At 36.8% G+C, this 21,111-nt stretch overlaps 1 protein-coding gene across 4 annotated transcripts in view; it reads right to left on the bottom strand.

The window, feature by feature from the left end:
* Positions 1–21,111, bottom strand: part of ATRNL1 (attractin like 1) — a 491,214-nt gene that overhangs the window by 247,758 nt on the left and 222,345 nt on the right. The gene's annotated exons all lie outside the window — the stretch shown is intronic.

Below are 21,111 nucleotides of genomic sequence, written 5' to 3'. Positions count from 1 at the left end.
TTTCAAAGCAAATTACTTTAAAGGCAAAGTAAAAAATATTCATTTAGGCTACATTTTTACAGCTTCCCCAAAACATGCATTAGTTAAACTCCTTACGGTAATTTTTCACAAAGATTTAATAATTATCTCTAAGACAGCATATACACACAGATGCACATTCATACTTGCATGCAATAGAGCCTATAATTATTCTTATAATTACTTTTTGCCAATGTTGAGAACAGCACTTAATACTTAAGTTATATCTACAAATATCCTTAAGTCCCGGTCTTGTTCATTTTTTCATAGTGTATAATTAATCAAACTGGTGATATACAGAATATTCTACTTTGAATCGCACAAAAGTGTTATATTCCCAGTCTGTTCAAATAATTGATATTTTTAGAGATCTTTGTGCATTTAAGATCCGATGTCGACTACTAATTACACAGAATTACTGTGATTCCCTTTAACATTTGATTCGTGAACTTTTGAAATGACAACTCATGATAAGAATTATTATTCTTCAGTTTTTTTAGGGCAAAAATACCATGTAAAGTTTAGTATTATAATGATGTTACTGTGCCTCGTGTCAGTTAAAACACAGCTAACCACAGGTCAGAGTAGTTAAAGTCTAAGGAAGGAACAGCATGTTAACTGTATCGTTCCGGGAATAAGTACCGGGGGCACCATCATGCAAACACTTCTCTGAAACGTAATTTCTGCTTTCTTTAGGTGAGGGTGGAAGAAGAGTCGATAAGGTAGATGAGGTGTAACAAAAGGGAGGTGGAGGATTTATAACCTGTGAAACATGAAGAGATAAGCATGTGTGAGGAAATTATAACACGCCATAAAACTGATACTTTTGCTAAAGCCAAGGCTTTTTGTATTCTAGTCCCAAGTTCATCATGTGAAGGAGTTGTGAGGAGCAGGACAGAACTGTGAGAGGTAAGAACTGCAGTGACTGTTTTATTAAAAATGCTCTGTAATTAAGCTCTGAATAATTGCTTTCAACTTGGATTTTGAAGTCTGATACTTCTGTGTCAGGCATGAAGGACTTGTGTGCCTGAAAGTCTGTCTAACTTTTCCAGGTGTCAAGCTAGCTTAATAGAACATACAAACTTCCGTCTAGAAAATCCATACTGGTATTTTAATTTTAGGACCAATATTGTCAGAGATGCCTTTTCTGTCAATATTTCTGCCTGGATTTTCATATGAATGAACCAAAATATTAAAAAAAAAATAATAATTTCCATGTACAATCTTACTGCAATCTAATGTGCACTCCATTTGTATTCTGTTAGATTAGAACAAATATAGATAAATTCTGAAATACACAGTCGTCAAAACTCAAAGCAGAGAATAAAAAGACTCCAAAGCAGAATGTTTTAAATGTATGTTCCAGTTCACTGCATTAAGAGATAGAAAGGTACATGAAGAAAGAGCTCATGGATGATAACTGAGCTGCAGTGACTCTTCCAGCATTACTGATTTATCTAGCTTTTTTTCTCTATCATGTTCAGGACTTTGAAAAACAAACAAACAAACATAAAAACCTAAGAAGATACTTAAGATCTTTACATCACATGGTCTAACTAGAAGAGAAGGCACTGTGACTGTTGACAATTCTTTACAGTAACTAAAGATGTAAAGCCAAATATCCATCAGAACACGCCAGAGAGCACTGCATACAAGGATCCATTGCAACCAACATTTCAATGTATAGTGTTTTTAAAATTTGTTATATTCTGGTTACATGCATGATGTAGGAAATACACTTTACATGGAATAATGATGGAAGGAACGTGTCTGTTGAAATAGGAACAACTTCTGAACAACTTCAGGGATTTTTCCCACCTTGAAAAGATAACACTTATAGGAATAGATTGTTTTTCCACTGCTCTAGATACTTCATTTCATGTTCACCTTGACTATCACATGCAGCGATAATGAAGTCCTACAGAACAATAGGTCAAGACCTGTTCCACCACAAAAATGAGACAATCTTGAAAGTCTAACTTAGGGACATCTTTCATATGGAAATTGTAAGTCTGGCCTCAGAATTTTGTGTTTTAATTTGAAAAAATATAGAAGTTGAGAAGCTGTATCTGCAACTTAATTAAACGATCTAGAAAAAGGAAAAGGAAAGGGGAATTTAGACTCAACAGCCGTGCACGAAACCAAAGTTCCACATTTGAAGTAAACATGAACTTAATCCATGAAATGGTTCATATATTCAAATGATGTACACAAAAAAGTCATTTAGCCTATGCTCCATTTCACAACATTATGCACTAATGTAAACTTCTATCTGTTCTGGCTCTTGGACAATTAACCAATACTTCCATTAATACAATTTTTTCACCTTCCTCTGTTAGTAAATTAAGAATGAACAAATAGGTGAAATTAAAATAAAGACATTGTAAAACTTCGGTAGATGGTCTAATTATTAGACCTGGAAAAAAAATAAAATAAGGTCAGATATATCCCAAACTAAACTTCCTGGGCTGTGTTGATTATGCACGCTTAAACCCTAGAGAATTATTACTTCCTTCAGTATCATAAAAACTGTAATTGAATTTCTTCTTGGATAAAACTATTATAGACTCCCACACTGGGGTTATGTATGTTCTGAAGGAAAAGACATGGATATTGAGTAGACATGGAGACTAACTTTTTTTGTCTATCTTCTTTTACACTTTTTTGAGGAACACTTTTTTACTGAGGTAGCCTCAGGCAACAAATACAAAAGACAGTTGAGGAAATAGTTGTGTAGATGCACACATTTTTATGTATAACATTTTTACTAGAAAAAAAATGGGAAAGATCAAATACTGTGATATTTGATGCAGGATGTTGGAAAATGTAGATTCATAATAAATTTTCACATTTTCTATATTTTGTATCAAGTGAAGTTTAGATATATACTGCAGAGAACCATGACTGCACAGATCCAAGCATGAACTATTTTTTGCTCCATCCTTGGAGGTGTTCAAGGTCAATTAGATGAGGCTTTGAGCAACCTGATTCAGTGAAACGTGTCCCTGACAATGGAAAAGGGGTTAGAACTGGATAGGCTCTAAGGTCCCTTTCAAATCAAATCATTCTATGATTCTATTTTAAAGACATTTTTATGTGCTCTATAGTAAATGGGCGGAAAAAAAACCTATGGGTATCTTCAAATGCAGTATATACTTAATTATTGACTAATCACCAGTTGCATTACAAAATATCAGGTACTCTGATTTTTTATTAAATATAACTACAGTTATTTATCTTTTCAGAGGGGACAAAAAAAATCCTAATGACACTTCTTTCAGATTAGACTTTTAATATGAAATGCGCCCTCCACCAGGGAAAGGTAGATGGTAAGAAACTCTGTCATTTTCCTAGTACAAATATTTAGCAGAAAAGCACAGTATGTATTTTCTTCTCATTTGGAAAACAAAAATTCCAGAGAATGTGGTAAGAAAAGGACAAATATACCAACAATAAGTCCTAGTGTCTTCTGTCTAAAAGAGAAATATTAAACCCTTAAACATGGAGGCTAAAACTGTCACGCGTTTATTCTACATATTGGACTTCCTAGAAGTTGAAAAAAAAATTAAAGCAAATTTGTCCAAATCTTGCTATGTGGAACATGGTAAATCTAGTTCATAATATGAAGGCAATTCATAGGTGAGTGACTCTGAAATAGGTGTGGGACTTGTATAATGTGGAATGAATTACCCTATGGAGCTGCCATTTCTCTCTGCTAACAGTACGGGGAGCGTATGAGTACTTTTAACTATAGATCTAATGTCAACCTTAAAACACAAATAATGTTAGGTGAGATAAATTTTGTCCATAATTTTTAAGTACTGATTGGCTACTTCTGCAAAATAACATAATGTTAAAATAGGATAAAGAAGTACTTGAGAGGATGAAATTATTAGAGAGGCAATATAGAGATAAGTGCCTACTGGCAGAATCCTACTGCTTTCTACTGTGTTGATACCAGTAGAGAATTCAGTCTAGTGTCGACAAACAGCCCTTCTAGATGATGAGAATTAGTGATAAGAAAACTTTCATAGCAAATAACATAAATAGAAAATGAGAGATAACTTAAAGAAAACCAGACTCCGAATCAGCGCCTTCACATCAAGATTTGATAAACAGCTTTCACAGATCATCTCTGCATGCTGAAGTTGTGTCTCTAATGATGGTATACACTAGATTATCCAAATATCCACCCCTTTCTTTCTCAAACAATGTAATAATTACAGGATATTATTTCCACTATTCAGTCATGAAGGGCTGGAAGACAATCTAGGTTTGTATTCAAGTGAGACGAATGACATTCTTAAAGAAAGTTTTTACAGCAGAATTTCTTCCTACCCTGCATTTTGCCTACTAAATTCAATAGGCATACACCACTATTTCACTGCTTTATTTAATTTTGTTTTTGTGTACACATATAAACAAATACATACCACACAGAGAAACACTCAGTTAATAACCTCCAACAAGCCAAGGAGAAAATCTGGAGGAGGGGAATTGTAACCTAACTTACAGTTCAATTCAGAAAGCAAAATATCATCATAATGATTAATACAGACATAAAGAAATTGAAATATTGAGTATTAAAGTCAATGTGTGAATGAAAGAAAATTAAAAGGCACAGAGAAGGGAGAAACAACATGTTCAAAAGTAAATTTGAAAAAAATATATATAAATTAAAAGTCATTGACACACAGAGCAATAGATCCATAAAGTTATTTTAGACACAAATCTTTATAGGATTAAGTTTTCCTACAAACAGCGTGTAAGACAAGATATTTCTAGACAAGATCTTCTGTAACTCTGCTTTTAAAAGCCTGGCTAGATTGAATGGACAGGCAGAAAAACTAAATATAGACGTGAAGGGAATGGATGAATTTTTCATCCCTTTCAGATACTTGATGCATCTCTTGTTTTTTTTCTTATTCTCTAGACGGTGGTAGAAATAACAGTCACACTAAGGATAAAACAATGATAACTGTGTGCTCCTCTTCAACTCTTTAAAAAATATGCCATGGTCCTCTGACCTACAGTGCTACCTTTACAATTCATGTTCAAATAATCATAGAATCATTAAGGTTGGAAAGATCTCTAAGATCATCTGGTCCAATCACCAGCCTAACATCACTGTTCCCACTAAACCATGGCCCACAGTGTCACAGCTGCATGGTTTTTTAACTCCTAAAGTGATGGTGACTCCACTGCTTCCCTGGACAGCCTCTCCCACGGCTTCACCGCTATTTCAGCGAAGAAAGTTTTCCTAATATCCAATCTGAACCTCCCCTGGTACAACTTGAGGCCATTTCCTCTCATCCTGTCACTTGTTACTTGGGAGAAATAAGCCTGTGTCCAAGTCCTTTTCTGATTCACTCCTATTCATAAAATAATCTCCATTGTGGAAATGTAACTTAGATCTTTTTCTCCCGTCAAACCTAAGTTAGCTCAAGCACAGGATGGTGATGTTGTATCTAAAGAGTACAAGAAACTACTTGGATGCTGTGCAGTAACACCTTCATTCTTCTCTAGCATAGCATGATTTATTGGCCTGCAAAACATCAGGAATCCTTGCACATAATACAGAATCCTTTTCAAACAACTGTAAGACTACTATGGCTCTAAAACACCATCACAAGTCAAAACTGTAAACTATATTTTTAAAAAAATTTTTAAACATAGGAAATCTCCAACTTAATGCATTGTTTATGAACCTACACAAATCAGTTGCCCACACAAATGTATTTCACTCCTCAGTACTGTATATTTTTGAGGAAACATGGTTCCACAAAAAATATCACATTTTAAAAAATAATAATGACTCATTCAACACAGCAAAATTGAAGTGCTATCTCTTCTCAAAAGACAGCCTAAAAGACACCTCTTCAAATGCACAAGGCCCAAATGATGTTTCAATTGTTGCCAAAATGGAATTAGTGGTGCAAGTTTAAATCTGCTGGTGTTGGCACTCTACTGTCATATCGCTCTGTCAAACTGTGGCTAAACTGATGAAGCAACTAGGATTTCTTCCAGGGTTCTTATATCCAGGAAAATGCCTAGCCATTACCAACAAACAGCTAATTTTTGAGTCACATTTCTGTTATTTTGGAAGCTATGGGATGGCAATTTGAAAATATTTATGTTATAGAAAGACTGTTAAAAGAAAACTTTCCTGGAGGATGAAGTCAGAATCACAGAGTCAATGCTACTGTGTCAGGGTAAACTTCACTTTCTAAAGCTGTCTGATGAACCTGAGAACATCTCACTGAGGTGAAAAGGTCACTTCACAGCAGTTATCAGAAAGTGCAGAGGGTGGCACTGAACTCTTTCCCACATGAAGAGTTAAAACAAAAATAATCTCTGAAATTCAAGAAACGCAATGTTCCAGTACCCACCAGTCAGCACTGCAAGGTCTCAGCTCCCTCTAGTGAACCTCAGACAGAGCACTGCTAGAACAGACACCACCCGTATCTTCTTAAACTGCGCAAAAGTTTCTGTTAGTGCAGCTAAAGGAAATATCAGTAACGCCTGGCTTGCATGAAGCCACTTCAACTCCACACAACGTGCCAACTTGAAACCACCTCTTCACTGACCCTTCACTCAGGGAATCCTTCTGCAGCATCATGTGCACCTACCGCGGTGCTGCTATAGAGCACGTGTAGACCCTGAACTGTACAACAAGAACAGGTTGTGGCGCTCCTAGGTTTGCACAGTCCACACAAGTTAGCACTGAAGGAAATCACCTACATTTTCAAAACAGAGATGCTCACAGACTGGACAGAAACAACCTTAGGAAAGTGCACAAAAATGGAAGGGGAAACAACCCTGTGGAACACAAAATAACTGCTAAAGTGGCATCCTTAGGTAGTCAATCCCGTATCTATTACAACATGCCTCTGCTGGAAATATGATTGCATTAAACCCCCCACTGGCTCCTTACAGCCTAAAGGAGAAAATTAACAGTTGGGTGATAAGACTGCAAGCATCTAACTCTGTTGAGTCTGTATATCTTGCTCTTCTGATCTAAGCAAGTGGTATCAGATGTTGTGGAAGCATACACCAGTGTCAAAATGTTATAGTTATTTAAACATGTAGGCAGTTAATAACCTTGTACTTAACTCTTCTAAAATATACATTGTTCCAATTAGTTTAATTTACAAAGCTATCTAGACCACTTAGCATAACTGACCTTTTATTATTTATCAATATGCAATTTGGTTACTGTTGCAGACTATTAAACAACATAAAATTCCAAAGTAATCAAATCAAATCAGAAAAAAAGAAGAGCTTCTCAGGGGCAGGGAGCTCCCTTAAGAGTGGTCACAGAACAAATTATTCCAGCTTTTCGTCTTCAGTGGCAGGACTTTGGTTTTACTATAAATTAAACAGACCGGAGTTCAGAAGTAATGTTACTTCATACAGAAATCTAAAAAATGGTACTGCATCACACCAAATGTATTTAAAGACTATCTGAGATTCAAGTTAAAATATCTGAAGGAATTGAAAGGGAATATATATATATTGAACTATTTTCTTTTTTTAAAGACACTAATAGCTGTCTTGTTTTTGCAAAACATCACATTTAAACCTAAAATCAAAATATAATCTTATTTTCTGGACAGTGAATTAGTTGTCTGAGCAACTGTCAGCTCATCAAAAATGGACCTTGATTTTATATTACTAACAGAAAATCAGATACATACACATTATACAGTTAATCTGGTAAACACAAACCCTGGAAAACACTATATCGCTCAAATTAGCGGTGTTTAAAATTCAGTCCTTCAGGCACCTAATACAAAATCTTAATTACTGATTACAGAAATGAGAAAATAATCATTTTTGACAGTTATATGAACTAAGGAATAAATATGTTCAGAACTGACTTATTATTTTTTCCTCCATTTTAAAGTAACTCAATTTTCTTTAGACATGGATTAGAAACAGGATTAATCTAAACAAGCCAAGTAAATACTAATGTTGTAGTATCTGGCAACTGAAATATCAGCTGAAGAATACTGTTGTTTATTTTTTGAAAACACTGATTTTTAAAAACAATTGTTTTTATGTACAGTATTCAGTGAGAATTTAATAGCACAAAGAAATTGCACCCCCAAAGAAAAGCAGAATTCTTGATTCTGAAGTTTATATATAAAGATAAATGTTCTGTTTTCTGTCCTGCACGTGAGATATGTTTCACCTTTCTGAAATAAGTAACTAACTAAATAAATAAATAAATATAAACTGAACTATTGGACTACTCTAGAACCTCACATGATAGCTATGGCATTTAAAGTTCATGGATGTGTGTATGTGTAGAAATACATGTAGCAGGGAAAATGTGCTGCTAAAAAGCACGAGATTTTTTTCAAAATCAACTAATTGTTTATCTTCTGAAGTATAGAGTAGAGCTGGTTTTGCCAGACAATCTATTAGTTAACCCACTGGTTGGTCTCCAGTCTAATAAAAATGATAATAAAATTTTTATAGGGCTACAAAAGCTGAATTTTTAAAATCTATACAATGTTTTGTTCATTTTAGAAATCAAATACTTGGTTAGAAAAGGCAAAACACGCACTGAATTTTGCATAAAGATCATGCCATTCAAAATAATGTATGTAAAACTCATTGGTGAGATGCCAAGAAAAGGGCAAAGCATTTTCTTAAACATGAAGAGAGTAATTTCCCAAAGTTTATTGTTATAAATGTAGAGCGTGCCATAAAGCTGTTGGAACTGTGGAATAAAAATTTTGTATTTGCAATGGCACTTTCCTTGATTACTGTGGATTAGCATATTTATGAGGTTACTCAGCCTCAGGTTTAAACCCACAAATCAAAGGTTTGTATCAGCATGGGTAATGGATTACACAGAAGTCTATGGCCTACAATATCCCAAAGGTATCTGTCTTTCAGAAGATTTATGCATATAATACCACTTTGTAGAAATTACATTTTCTGATCTTTCGCGCGGTGCTTGGTGACTCGTCTCTCTAATGTGTAAAGCAACAAAAAAGCAGCATTCCCATTCAGAAAAGAAATTCATTGATGTATCTTCTCGTTCCCCTCACCTATTGAAAAGGCCACGAAAGACAGAGGCTTTAATTCCTTCATGTAAATAGCACTACTACAATGGGAGTAGAATTCCCTGTGAGCATATTTGATGCAATTAAACTTCTGAAAAGAGGACGGAATCTGTATTCTGGCAGCTCTTCAGATAGAAAATACTTTAATATTTTTCATCCTATAAACAGCACTGCCAGAATAAACCCAGAACTAAAAGAATAGTCTCACTTTATTCTCCAAAGGTGGATGCTGACTACATTACTATTAATGGTAAATACCTACTGACTTCCTGTTGGCTTCAGAAAGACCAGGATTTCCGAGCAGAATGCTAGGAAAAGAAATTGAAATGCTTAGACCTGCCTCACATGGAAGTCTGACCAGCCAAAAGATGTCAAGAAGGTAGCAGAATGGCTTTTTCAAGACTCTGGGTACCCAAGTGAAAGTTTTTTACAATAATTGTGAAATGATGATATAGAAACATCATTTAACTGTACAGAGAAAATGTCAATCACCTGTATTATTTCAGATTTTTACTTAAGATCCACATCTATAGGTAAGAGAAGCTATAGTACACAGAGAAGGGTACAGAAGTCAGTTACATGAGTGTGCATGAGGGAGAAGAGGACACATAATAACCCTTATCATATAGAATCATAGAATAGTTTGGGTTGGGACCTTAAAGAACATCTAGTTCCAATTCCCCTGCCACAGGTAGGGACACGTCCAACTAGATCAAGCTGCCCAGGGCCCCAGAATGTACGAGTTAAAAATAAAACTGATTAAGCTTTCTGTATTATACGTATATTCCACTGAAGGAAAAGTGTGGGTCTGCATGAAAGGGATGATGTGAAAGGACAAGACTATTCTAACATAACTGCTTCTGAAAAATCAACAGGTCACACAAAAGGGAAAACATTAATTGCTTCAAATAAAGTGTAAATGGTTAAATGATCTAAAAAAAAACCCAGCATGCCAAGAAGGAAAATATATCACATATAAGGAAGAAAATTAGTTTAGTGTAGTGTTCTTCCTTGAAGAGGAGGTGATCAAAATCTCAAAAGCAACAACTGGGACTTTCACAAGCTAAAATGAAAATTAAATGATGAGAATTACCAGAACACATTGTGACCAAATTTTGTTAAGTTAATTTTTGCTCTGTTTAATTTTTATTCCTCATGTGAAACTCCTATTATATTGCAAGCTGTAATAAATTTGAAAAAAAATAAAAGCAGAGAAAACTGACAGCTCTAGATTTCACTGAACCTTGTAACATCCTGTAGGCAGGGTGATATATCATTGATATATCATATATATCACATCACTAACTAATACACTGTCAGACCCAGGAAAGTATTTGTAAAAGATGCAGAGAAATGTGTAACGCTAGTAACAGGAGCCCTTGATATCATAATTTTTTAATACGTTGCACTAAGTAGGCACAGAAAGGTGGATGAGTAATGGGTTTCAGGCAGCTTCAGAATGATGTAAACCAGAATGAAGAGCAGAACCTGCTCAAGTGAAATCAATTTCCAAGAAACTAGGTTAGATATTCTAGCATTTTGGCACTGAACTATGAACACAATGAACTACATCGATAGGTACTGGCAACAGTCATTTCCATGAAACAGCACTGTTCGTAACAAAAGCTCTGTCACTGAAATGTAGAAATGAGAGTGTATCATACAAGACATCAACTAGAACTGTGATCTTGAAGGCTGTTCAGAATGGGCTGCTCCCACCTCATGGACAAACTGCAAGGCACTTCATTCACATTCACTTTAGTCCATAAAGGCCATGATTATTTAGAAGTAAAAAGTAATGAAAAGTTGTCAGCACTGAGAGTACCTTTTCCCCCTCACTTTTTAAAAGCTGTGTGCCCAAGTATATTTTCCAGAAGCTCTAATTGTTTAATTAGGCATGTGCAAATGAAGAGCAACCATTCTGGCGTTGAACAGCTTTAAATCCAAATCTAAAGAACATAAACAATTTTTCTGCTAGAGCACTTATTGCTTTCAGAAAGCAAAGGAAAATACTTTTCAACAGCCCTACCTAATTATAAGGCTGCCCCAAACTCTGTTGAGATATAGGTAGTGCGTTTTCCCTTCATGTTGAATATTTCATACCAGCTTATGGTAGAAATATTAAGATAATGCTTTGGGGGGCACTTGTTCTGCTACCTAGATTATTTTCATTTGAGTGGGAGCAGAGAGGGTGTCTGCAGAGAAGAATTTGATCCTGAAATAACAAATAACATAATCTGGACAAAGCAAGTATATGAGTCAGGGCAAAGATCCTGCACAAAAGAAAAAAAGAAACATTCAGAAAGATAATAAATTCCATTTCTGTTACACAGGCATAGACTTTGGAATTCTAACTTTGGAACACCTCATTTGCTGCACCGCATCTATAGAGTGGGGTAGTTAGGCAATGAGTAAGAAACCTATTTGGAAGATTAAGTCAAGTAAAGCTTGGGTATCTTCCAGCCTTCCTCTATGCTTCAGTAAAATAATTTCTACTTTTACCTAGGGACATTTTTCAGAAGAGCAATACCATAACTTCTAGGAAATCCCTTAACAAAACTTTGTCTGTCAAGAATCAAAGCTACAGAATGCAGCTTTGCTTGTCCTGCATGAATAATTTTGGACTCAAAGACTGATTTTAAACACACTGCATGGAAAATCAAGGGTCTTAAAAATTCAGCGCCTACAAGATTCGTAACAAGAGAAGAAGAGAGATGGGTTTAAATACACCAACTGAAGGAATGACATCTACACAATACATACATTAGCAGACATCACAGAAGGGAATGGAAGAAAATACTTATTAAAGCATCGATTATTCACATTACTTTTAGATAGAACATTAGGATGAAGTATCAGGCTTTGTCCAGAAACCTAGGAAGTATGACCTTGCTGCTTTCTCCCATACCTATAGGCATTTTTCTTGCCAACAGCCATGTGTAACAAGTGTCCTCAGAGTATCCCAGCAAAGATTTTCAGTATGCTTTCTGGGACAAGAATACTGCAGAAAGATCTCTTCAACAGAATGCATTGACCACACTCAAAAAGAAGGGTGGGTTTTTTCCCCATCAGTGGTTACAGTGATTCCCAAGATCATTCCACTATACCTTACACCCTTTTGTCCAATGAGAACTTACAGTTTTCACTGAGACAAAAACATACTTACAAAAAATTAAAAAAAGAAAATATTTTTTGTATTTATTATCACTGAGAACTAATGCTTAATTGCTTTTGAGCTGCAAGTGACTTAGTGCAGATTTATGTTGTTTACTGAAATCATGACTTAATCTGTTGGGAAATAGTTCAATGAAAATAAACCATGTGACCATATTCAAAGGTTACAGAAGATTTTCACAAATGAGATGTTCTACACAGCAACACCCTTCAGTGCATTCTCAATAATCATTTAAAAAAATAAATAAATGGTAAGTTAAAGTGTTTCATGCACTGTCTTTTCAAACGTGAACCTAAATAAGATCAAATTGAAATACAGGAAATTACATTGAAACATGAGCTTATTTTTACTGCAAGGATAATTGAAGACTGAAACAGGCGGCTTAGATAGGTTGGATACTGATTCTCCATCCCTGGACACACTCAAAACCTTACTGAACAAAGCCCTGGACAACTTGCTTTAACTGATCCTGCTTTGAGGGGTCAGAATCTCCAGGTGATCCCTTCCAACCACAATCGTCCTGTGAATCTGATTAGGATGATTATTCCCCTTCCCACAGGTTGTTAGTATGGCCTCTGTGTGATGAACAGGAGACAAGACAGAAAAAGGATTTCTGAGATATTTAATTTTCTCTCCACTCTTTCAAAGCCGACAAATGCAGAGACATCTGCATTAGAAGTGCTGATTTCAAACAACAAATACTACGTAATCCAAACCAAACTTAACCTTTCCCAGGTATTTTACCAAAGACACCTATGCTTTATTCAGTTTCAAAGTAGTTTCATAAAATAAGAGACACCTTGCAAATGTCTATTGATATTGCCCCCCTCTCCAAAAGTACCGACTGATATTTTTATTAGAAATAGAATGACTACTCAAAGCTTTTATATAATGAATTTCCTGAAAAAACATTCCCAGGTTCTGGCAATAACAATAAATGTTCATACTATATAACCAATATACATTAATTGCTACTGCAGAAGCCCCAGTGTAATGCTTATAAAGAGGAGTTCAATGTTTTTTTCATTATTGGTGTGAAGAATTGCATTGTCAAGTGATATCTACCCAACAGCTCAAGCTTCATACAATACCAGTCATTCACCTAAAGTGTTAAAATAGTTTTTCCTAATTGACATGCTGGAAATCTGATCACACTTTCCGACAATTAATTGAGCCCACATAGCTGATGGCCCCCTTTTGGCCCCTTCTGCTGTTCCTTGATTAGAGACTTATTAGACTGCTTATTATCAAACTGTTGCAATTTAGAACATTTATAACAACTGTGTGCAGTAATTAAATGTTAAACATGTCCTTTACATGAATTAGGTGAATGTGATGACAGGAATAATTTTACATAGAGAAAAGGTATAACGTCCAAATCTATGTGATATAGGAAAACAGGAATGTGGTGAACAGAACAGGGTGAACAGATCTTGTCTCCTACTGTGAAAGGCATTCCATTATGATGGCTAGCTTACCAAGGTCTACAGAACACTCAAGACTCATGCTGCAACTCAGACACAAGCTGTATTTCATAGAAAAGAATCACAGAATTGTTCAGTTTGGAAAAGATCTTTAAGATCAAGTCAAACCCTTAACTTAGCACTGCCAAATCCACCACTAAACCATGTCCTTAAGCACCATGTCTACACGTCATTTAAATACCTACAGGGATGGTGTCTCCACCACTGTCCTGCCAGCTCCTCATAATCCTTGTGTTCCAGATCGTTCCCCAGCTTCATTGCCCTTCTCTGTCCAGTTCTTATACAAGCCAGGATGTCATTGGCCTTCTTGGCCACTTGGGCACACTGCTAGCTCATGTTTAGCTGTTCTTGACCAGTACCCCCAGGTCCTTTCTTGCCAGACAGCTTTCTAGCTACACTAGCTCTCCCACTCTCTGATCCCTCATCCTACTCACCTCCTCTCAGAGCTCTGTCATCAAGCAGGGGAATTCTTCTTTGGTGCATGTCCCACAGGTGTGCTCACTGCTGCCATCCGATACCAGCATAAGAGCAGGGCACAGCCAGGTGCCTGGGTGGCAGTGTGTTACCACCAAGGCTCAGTCTGCAAGCTGCATCAGTCATGGTGGGTGCAGAACACGCATGACGTCTTTCTGCCAGGTGGACACCATAGCTCCCTGGTCGAGCTGACAGGGTTCCCTGTGTGCCTTTTTGCTCAAAACATGTCATGACCTGTTTACCTGATCTGTTTGCAGTGCTCTTGGTCATTCACAGTCCCTATGCTATTTTTTGTAGATGTGAGAGTGGCCGTAGCAGCTCTGGCAATGTCAACACTTCATCAGGGTCTTCTGTGAGAGCTGCCAGCTCCTGGTGGGTGTCTCTGCTCCCCTTGTGGAAGGACCCTGTGTGCTAAGATCTGCTGCTCTGCTCTGGATTGGGCTGGCTTTGGAGCAGCTCCCCTCAGCAACTGACTGGTATTCAAAATAAAATCTTACATGGGAACGAAAAACCTCAGCAATTAAAGAGAGAGGGAGAGAAGATACCTGATAGATATCCTTGGAGATACTGGAAATCACCTGGACAGAGTCTGGGACAAATTGTTCTAGCTGACCCTGCTTGAGCAGGGGGATTGGACAAGATCACCTCCAGAAGTGCCTTGCAACCACAGCTACTGTGTGATTCTAAGATACCAATAAAATTAAGAGACAAGAGCTGAAACTGCTGTAGTCAGACTATCTTTCCCTACCCTGATTAGTAGTATGCATAAAATCTTAGCTAGAGCATTAAAATTCTTTGCTCTTAATTTAGAAACTCAATAGCTGCAAAATTCAATACCAAATGGTAATGAAAAATAATATAGATTGATATCTGCTATACACACAGGTTGCTTGAAATGTCCTAGGTATCAATATCTCTACAACTGGATCTGCCAGAAAATCTATTAAGGTGGCTGTGGCCTGCATAAGCTTCCATAAAGCTACTACATTAGAATCCAAAACCAGGAGTTGAAGATAAATGCAATGGCAGTCACCAGCATGCTCTTCACATGAGCAATTTGCACAACTACCCCTGGTGATTTTTAGTTCTTGCATTCAATCAAATTCAGAAGTTTAACAAAGCAGAAGAAAACAAGAAACCTTTTACATGTCTGCATTTGTACTGTACCAAACCTAGCTAAAATGTCTCATTACTAATAAGAGGAGTCTTAATTTCATCACCATCAGTATTTGAAAATGTCTTAGAATCTTAGAACAGTTTGAGTTGGAAGGGGCCTTAAAGATCATCTAGTTCCAATCCCCCTGCCACGGGCAGGGACACTTCCCACTCAATCAGGTTGCTCCAAGCCCCATCCAACCTGGCCTTGAACACCTCCAGGGATGGAGCAGCCACCACTTCCCTGGCTTTATATATATTATTCAATTAAACGTGTAAGGGAGAAGCTCACTCTTTTATAAAGAATAAAGATAATAGCTACATAAACGTTACAATATTTAACTTGTTGAAAGAGAAATTACACTATTTTTTTTAAAGTCTCTTCCAATGCTGCACTTATATGTCATATAACAGAGCTTGGTTTAAAATATAAGTATCCATAAAAGGTGCTATGATAATATCTTGTGCTAATGGTGCCATTATCAAGCTATAAAATGACGCCATTATTTTGCCCAACTGTGTGGCATCATGCCCAAGGCCGTTGTTCCAGCTTGGAAGAACAACTCGTAGTAATATGGCATATCATGAAATTTCCCTAAATAAAAAGTGGTTTCATAAATGCAGAGCATTTATGCAAGCCATGCTATTGTATTATAAAACAGTCTCCTGATTTATATCTCAGAGTAGGAAATCATGTCAAAAAGTCCCTTCCTAAGATTCAAAAAAAAAATGAAATGTATATGTTGAAAGCTAACTAAAATGGAAAAATAGATGATATAGATCTCATCCTCAAAACCTGTTATAAAAATAATTTCCCACACATTCTGTAAGTAAGTCAGCTGTCAGAACGTGGAGTGATAAACCATTAACAGATCAGTGGTCAAAAGGTAAAATTCCTTAAAACGCAAAAGAAAGAGTTTAATGCATATATAACTGATTATAAATACAGCTAAATATGACATCTGCAACATATCTCCTACATCTTGAATCTTGTCTGTTTTACATACACAAACCATAAACCCTCTTCCTTCAAGAATTCTTGGGAGTCAGTGAGTCCCAACTTTGTGTCTCAAGCTCAAGAAAAGATGAGCTGAAAGACCTGTAATGGCATCTTAACACATTCTTTATTAATGTCTGGTCAGCTACCAGTTCTGTACTTCAAGCATGAAAGCAAAAGTACATTCCTCTTCATGCTCACAAATTGAAACTGCAAAGGGAAGAATAATTCTTGGCAACGCTCTCACATAAGAAGCAAATCTAAATTATGACATCAGTTGCAGATTGACTCAATAGTAAATTACCAAATCCAATTTACTCAGGACCTTGTAATTTAGTTTCAATCTAATTTAATTCAATTTTAGCTGTGATATATAAATGTTGATTAGTAGACTATTGCATAAGAATATAAAGTACTTAAGTTTCTTAAGTTACTACTGTTTCAGCTACTGCACTTTTATTTCTTTTTTTTGTTCTTTCAAAGACAAAACAGGTGTTAGGAACCATAAAAATAAAACGTTAAAAAAATTAAGTTGGAGTCTATGCCAATTAACTCTACAGCATAATTTTCTGGCATGCCAAAAAAATACCTTCCTGTGCTCCAGTCCCTTCCCCAGCTCAATTCCCCTTCTCTGGACACACTCCAGCACCTCAATGTCCTTCTTGCAAAGAGGGACAAAAAAAACAAACACAAGTTTAGAGGTGCAACCTCACCAGCACCAAGTACAAGGCAGGGTCACCTCCCTACTCCTGCTGGTCACACCATTTTTGATACAAACCAGAACACTGTTGGCTTTCTTGGCCACCCAGGCACACTGCTAGCTTATGTTCAGCCAGCGTCAACTGGTATCCTCAGGTCCTTTTCCCCAAGGTAGCTTTCCGGCTGCTCTTCCCCAAGCCTGAAGCATCGCACAGGGTTGTTGCAATCAAAGTGCAGAATCCAGCACTCAGTCTTGTTGAACCCCATATACAATTGGCCTCAGAAAATATATTGCAGTCCTTATCCTGCAATAGTACCACGAGGTACTACAGGATAATAGTGCATTATACTTCTGCATAAGCTTCAGAACGGTGACCCAGTGACCTCCCACTGACACAGTTTTTTATACAAGTACTAAAATGCACAGTCCAAACTGTATCCAGAGTCTTTATAACTAATCTGCTTGAAAACACAATACAGTGTGCAGCTTGCCTGTTCAGAAACAGATAAAAAGGATTCTTTTAAGAGAGATGATCTTCAGAGGCTTGCCACTGAAACCACCCTTGGGAACTCGCTGCAATCAAGTGGGCTTTCCCAAGCTTGCTGCTTGCCAGAGGGCCTTCTGGTTATCCAGAGACAATGAAAGAGCCTCTTGTTCCTCCCAGATCCAGGAGACCAGACAGTAAGAATTTGCTCCCTGGACAGTAAGAATTTGTTTGAACTTTGAGATCTCCAGGGAGTTACTCACAGTGAGCTTACAGAGTTCTGTCATCATTTGCTTTTGAGATCTTCTAATACCACCAAGCAAAAATACAATGAAAGGATACTTGAAAGAACACAACACATGCCAAGTTGTCAGGGTTTTTTTCTGCCACAATATTTCATTTACTGGTCTTTATTTCAAGACAGGTGAAGATCAGTAAAATCTAAGCTATGACAAGCTGTATCTAACACATTTTCAAAAATAAAAGTACATTAAAAATCAGGATAAACATATCAGTCATTTGCTATTTACACAGCTGTATTTACACTGAAGTTATATAGGACAGTTAAAATATTTAATCTGGCAATTTAGTTATGATTTTGGTTTGAGATATTCACTAAAAATTAAAAACTGCCGTGATAACATTCAAGATACATGATATGAAATCGCCTTTAGGATACAAAATAATCACAAAATGTATCTACTCAAATAAATATTATACAATTTTAAGATTTTTTTTCAGTTTCTCCACTAAGCGTATTAAACATATGATGCTTAGGGATACAATTCCTTTTGGATTTTTCACTCACAGTTTGACAAAATATTTTGCCCTCAAGCAATGATACATTTTTCTGCAATATATTTGTATAACTTTGAAAACAGCAGCTGTACTTTTTGAAATTTATTTAAAAAATTAAAAAGAGTGAAGGATTTTATTGGAAAAGCAGCAGAGGTAAGGGATAGTTCAGAGGCTGTAACAGGTTGATTCTTATTTTCCCTCTCACCACTTCATTTTTATTGGATAATATAAGATAGTTGGATGTTTTAGGCTGTACAAAATCTGTGCATCTCCTGTTAATTTTTTTTTTACTGCATTCAGATTTTAATCTACTCAAATCTTTTTATATATATCAAGGTTTCACAGAGTGGTTGTGGTTGCAAGGGACCTCTGGAGTTGCCCAAAGCTGCCTATTTAAGCAGGGGCACTCAGAGCATGTTGCCCAGGACCCTGTCCAGATGAGTTTTGAGAATCAACAAGGCCAGATACTGTACAGCCTCCCTGGGCAACCTGTGCCAGTGCTCAGCCCCTACAGTAAAACAATGTTTCCTGATGTTCAGATGGAAACTCCTGTGTGCCAGTGTGTGCCCATTGCCTCTAGTGCTGTCACTGGCCACCACTGAAAACAACCTGGCTCTCTTTGCACCCTCCCTTCAGTTAGTAAATTGATGAGATGCTCCTGACCTTCCTTCTCTTCTCCAATCTGAACAGCCCCAGCTCTCTGTCTTTCCCTCACAGGAGAGAAGCTTCATAGCTCCCCTTCATAGAATCATTTAGGTTGGAAAAGACTGAAGATCCAACCATAAACATAACACCACCAACTCCACCACTAAACCATGCCCCCAAGCAACACATCTACAAGCCTTTTGAATACCTCTAGGGATGGTGATTCCACAACCTTTCATCACCTTCGAGATCCTTCTCCAGACTCTTTCCTGTATTTTTTGTACTACCAGACACAGGACTTTGGATGTGGCCTTACAGTTACTGAGTAGAGAGGAAAAATAACCCCCTTTGACCTGATAGAAACACTGCCTAATTCAGCCCAGGATACCATTTCTTGCCATTGTCACAAGAACATGTTGCTGGCTTATGGCCAGCTTGGTGTCCAACAGAACCCCCAGAGCCTTTCCTACCAAGCTGCTTTCCAGCTGGGCAGTCCCCAGGCATGAACTGCTGCTTAGGGTGTTTCCTTCTCAAGTGCAGAACTTTGCATTTCCCTTTGCTGAACTTCACGATGGTCCCATCAGCCCATTTCTCCAGTCTCTCCAGTCCCTTCTGGATGGCAGCACAATCCCCTGGCATATCAACCACCCCTCCCAGTTTTGAGTCAACGGCAAACCTGTACTGCTCCATCACACAGATGAATACATTAAAACCAAAACATTATTCAACAAATGATGATTTCACTAATAAAGTGTACCACAATGAACAGCCTAGATGGACAGATTTTAATTTAACCTCAGGACAAATAGGATTGTAACAATATGCAGTTCTGACAGTGAAATAATTCTGACTTGTATATAGAAATTAATATGGAAATGTATGGAAAAGAATTATGAAGGAACCTGCAAATATATTCCTAATATATATATACACACATGAGTTTTTATATACATATATAAATGAAAAGTAAATGGCAGGAGGAAAATGTGCCCACCAGGCTACATTCAGCTTTAGGTTTCTGATCTTCCATTCAGTTTCTCTCTTCTCAATTTAGTATCTCCCTATGCCTATCACCAATTTCCTGAAATACTTTATTTCTAATACAACAGAATAGGTTGTGGGAATGTATTAAATAAAATGGAGTTGCATTGTTCTACAAGTCTGAATATTGATGTAGTACTTGCGAAAAATTAATTTCAGGCTTATGGATAAAATCTGGTTTGTAACTGAATTAAATCTGTTTCTGGTGAAAGAAGGATTAGTAAAAAAAACTTACAGAGAATGGATGCTGCTTTGCAGCAAATTGTTACGGTTGTGTGATGAGGGAAAACGGCTTTAAACCTGAAACTAAATTTTAAGGTAATATGAATCTAATTTTTCTGTCAGTCACGTATCCCACAAGATCAGAAAGAAAAAGCATCCTCTGAAACCCCAAGAATGTCCTAGTAGCTTCAGAATCCATTCAGTTTAGCTTTCCCTAACTAAACAAACACTATCATTTTTTCCCTGAGAGAATAAAAGGACCAATAACTCCTTATACCATTTTTGCTATTAACTACACTCATTCCTTCATAAATGATTATGTATCTTGTTTAGCTGATCACAAAGCAAAACTAAGGAGTTCATACCCAAAGCAATTTGTGAGCAATCAACATGTACTATTCAGACTATTCATCACAGCCCCCAACCACAGGAATTATTTCTTTTCATTGAGACAGGAACACTGAGTTAATGACAGGGTTTTTAAAAGAAGGCACCAAAGACACACGAAAAAGTTGCCCTAAACTAACAAAATACTTCCGACTAATTCTAGAGCTAAATTTTCTACAAAAACTGAGCTTAATACATACGGTAATGTTTATTAAAGTGTACGTAGAAGGTTTGCATTACACATTTCTTGAATGAAAGAGTTTCTACATAATTTTAAAGAGGATGATTAAAATAGCTCTTCAAAAGGTAATGGGGAGAAATGGAAAATCCAGGGATCCAATGGTATTTCAAGAGAAGCCAAAAGAGAAGATGTTGTGGCACAGCTACTGTCAATGATGTACCTGCTAACACCATGAAGAGTGATGCTGCTGACGTGACAGACACCATCCAGGAC

The sequence above is a fragment of the Phaenicophaeus curvirostris genome, chromosome 9 (assembly GCF_032191515.1).
Source record: "Phaenicophaeus curvirostris isolate KB17595 chromosome 9, BPBGC_Pcur_1.0, whole genome shotgun sequence".
Lineage (NCBI taxonomy): Eukaryota > Metazoa > Chordata > Aves > Cuculiformes > Cuculidae > Phaenicophaeus > Phaenicophaeus curvirostris.
This window is presented reverse-complemented; position numbering and strand designations above follow the sequence as displayed.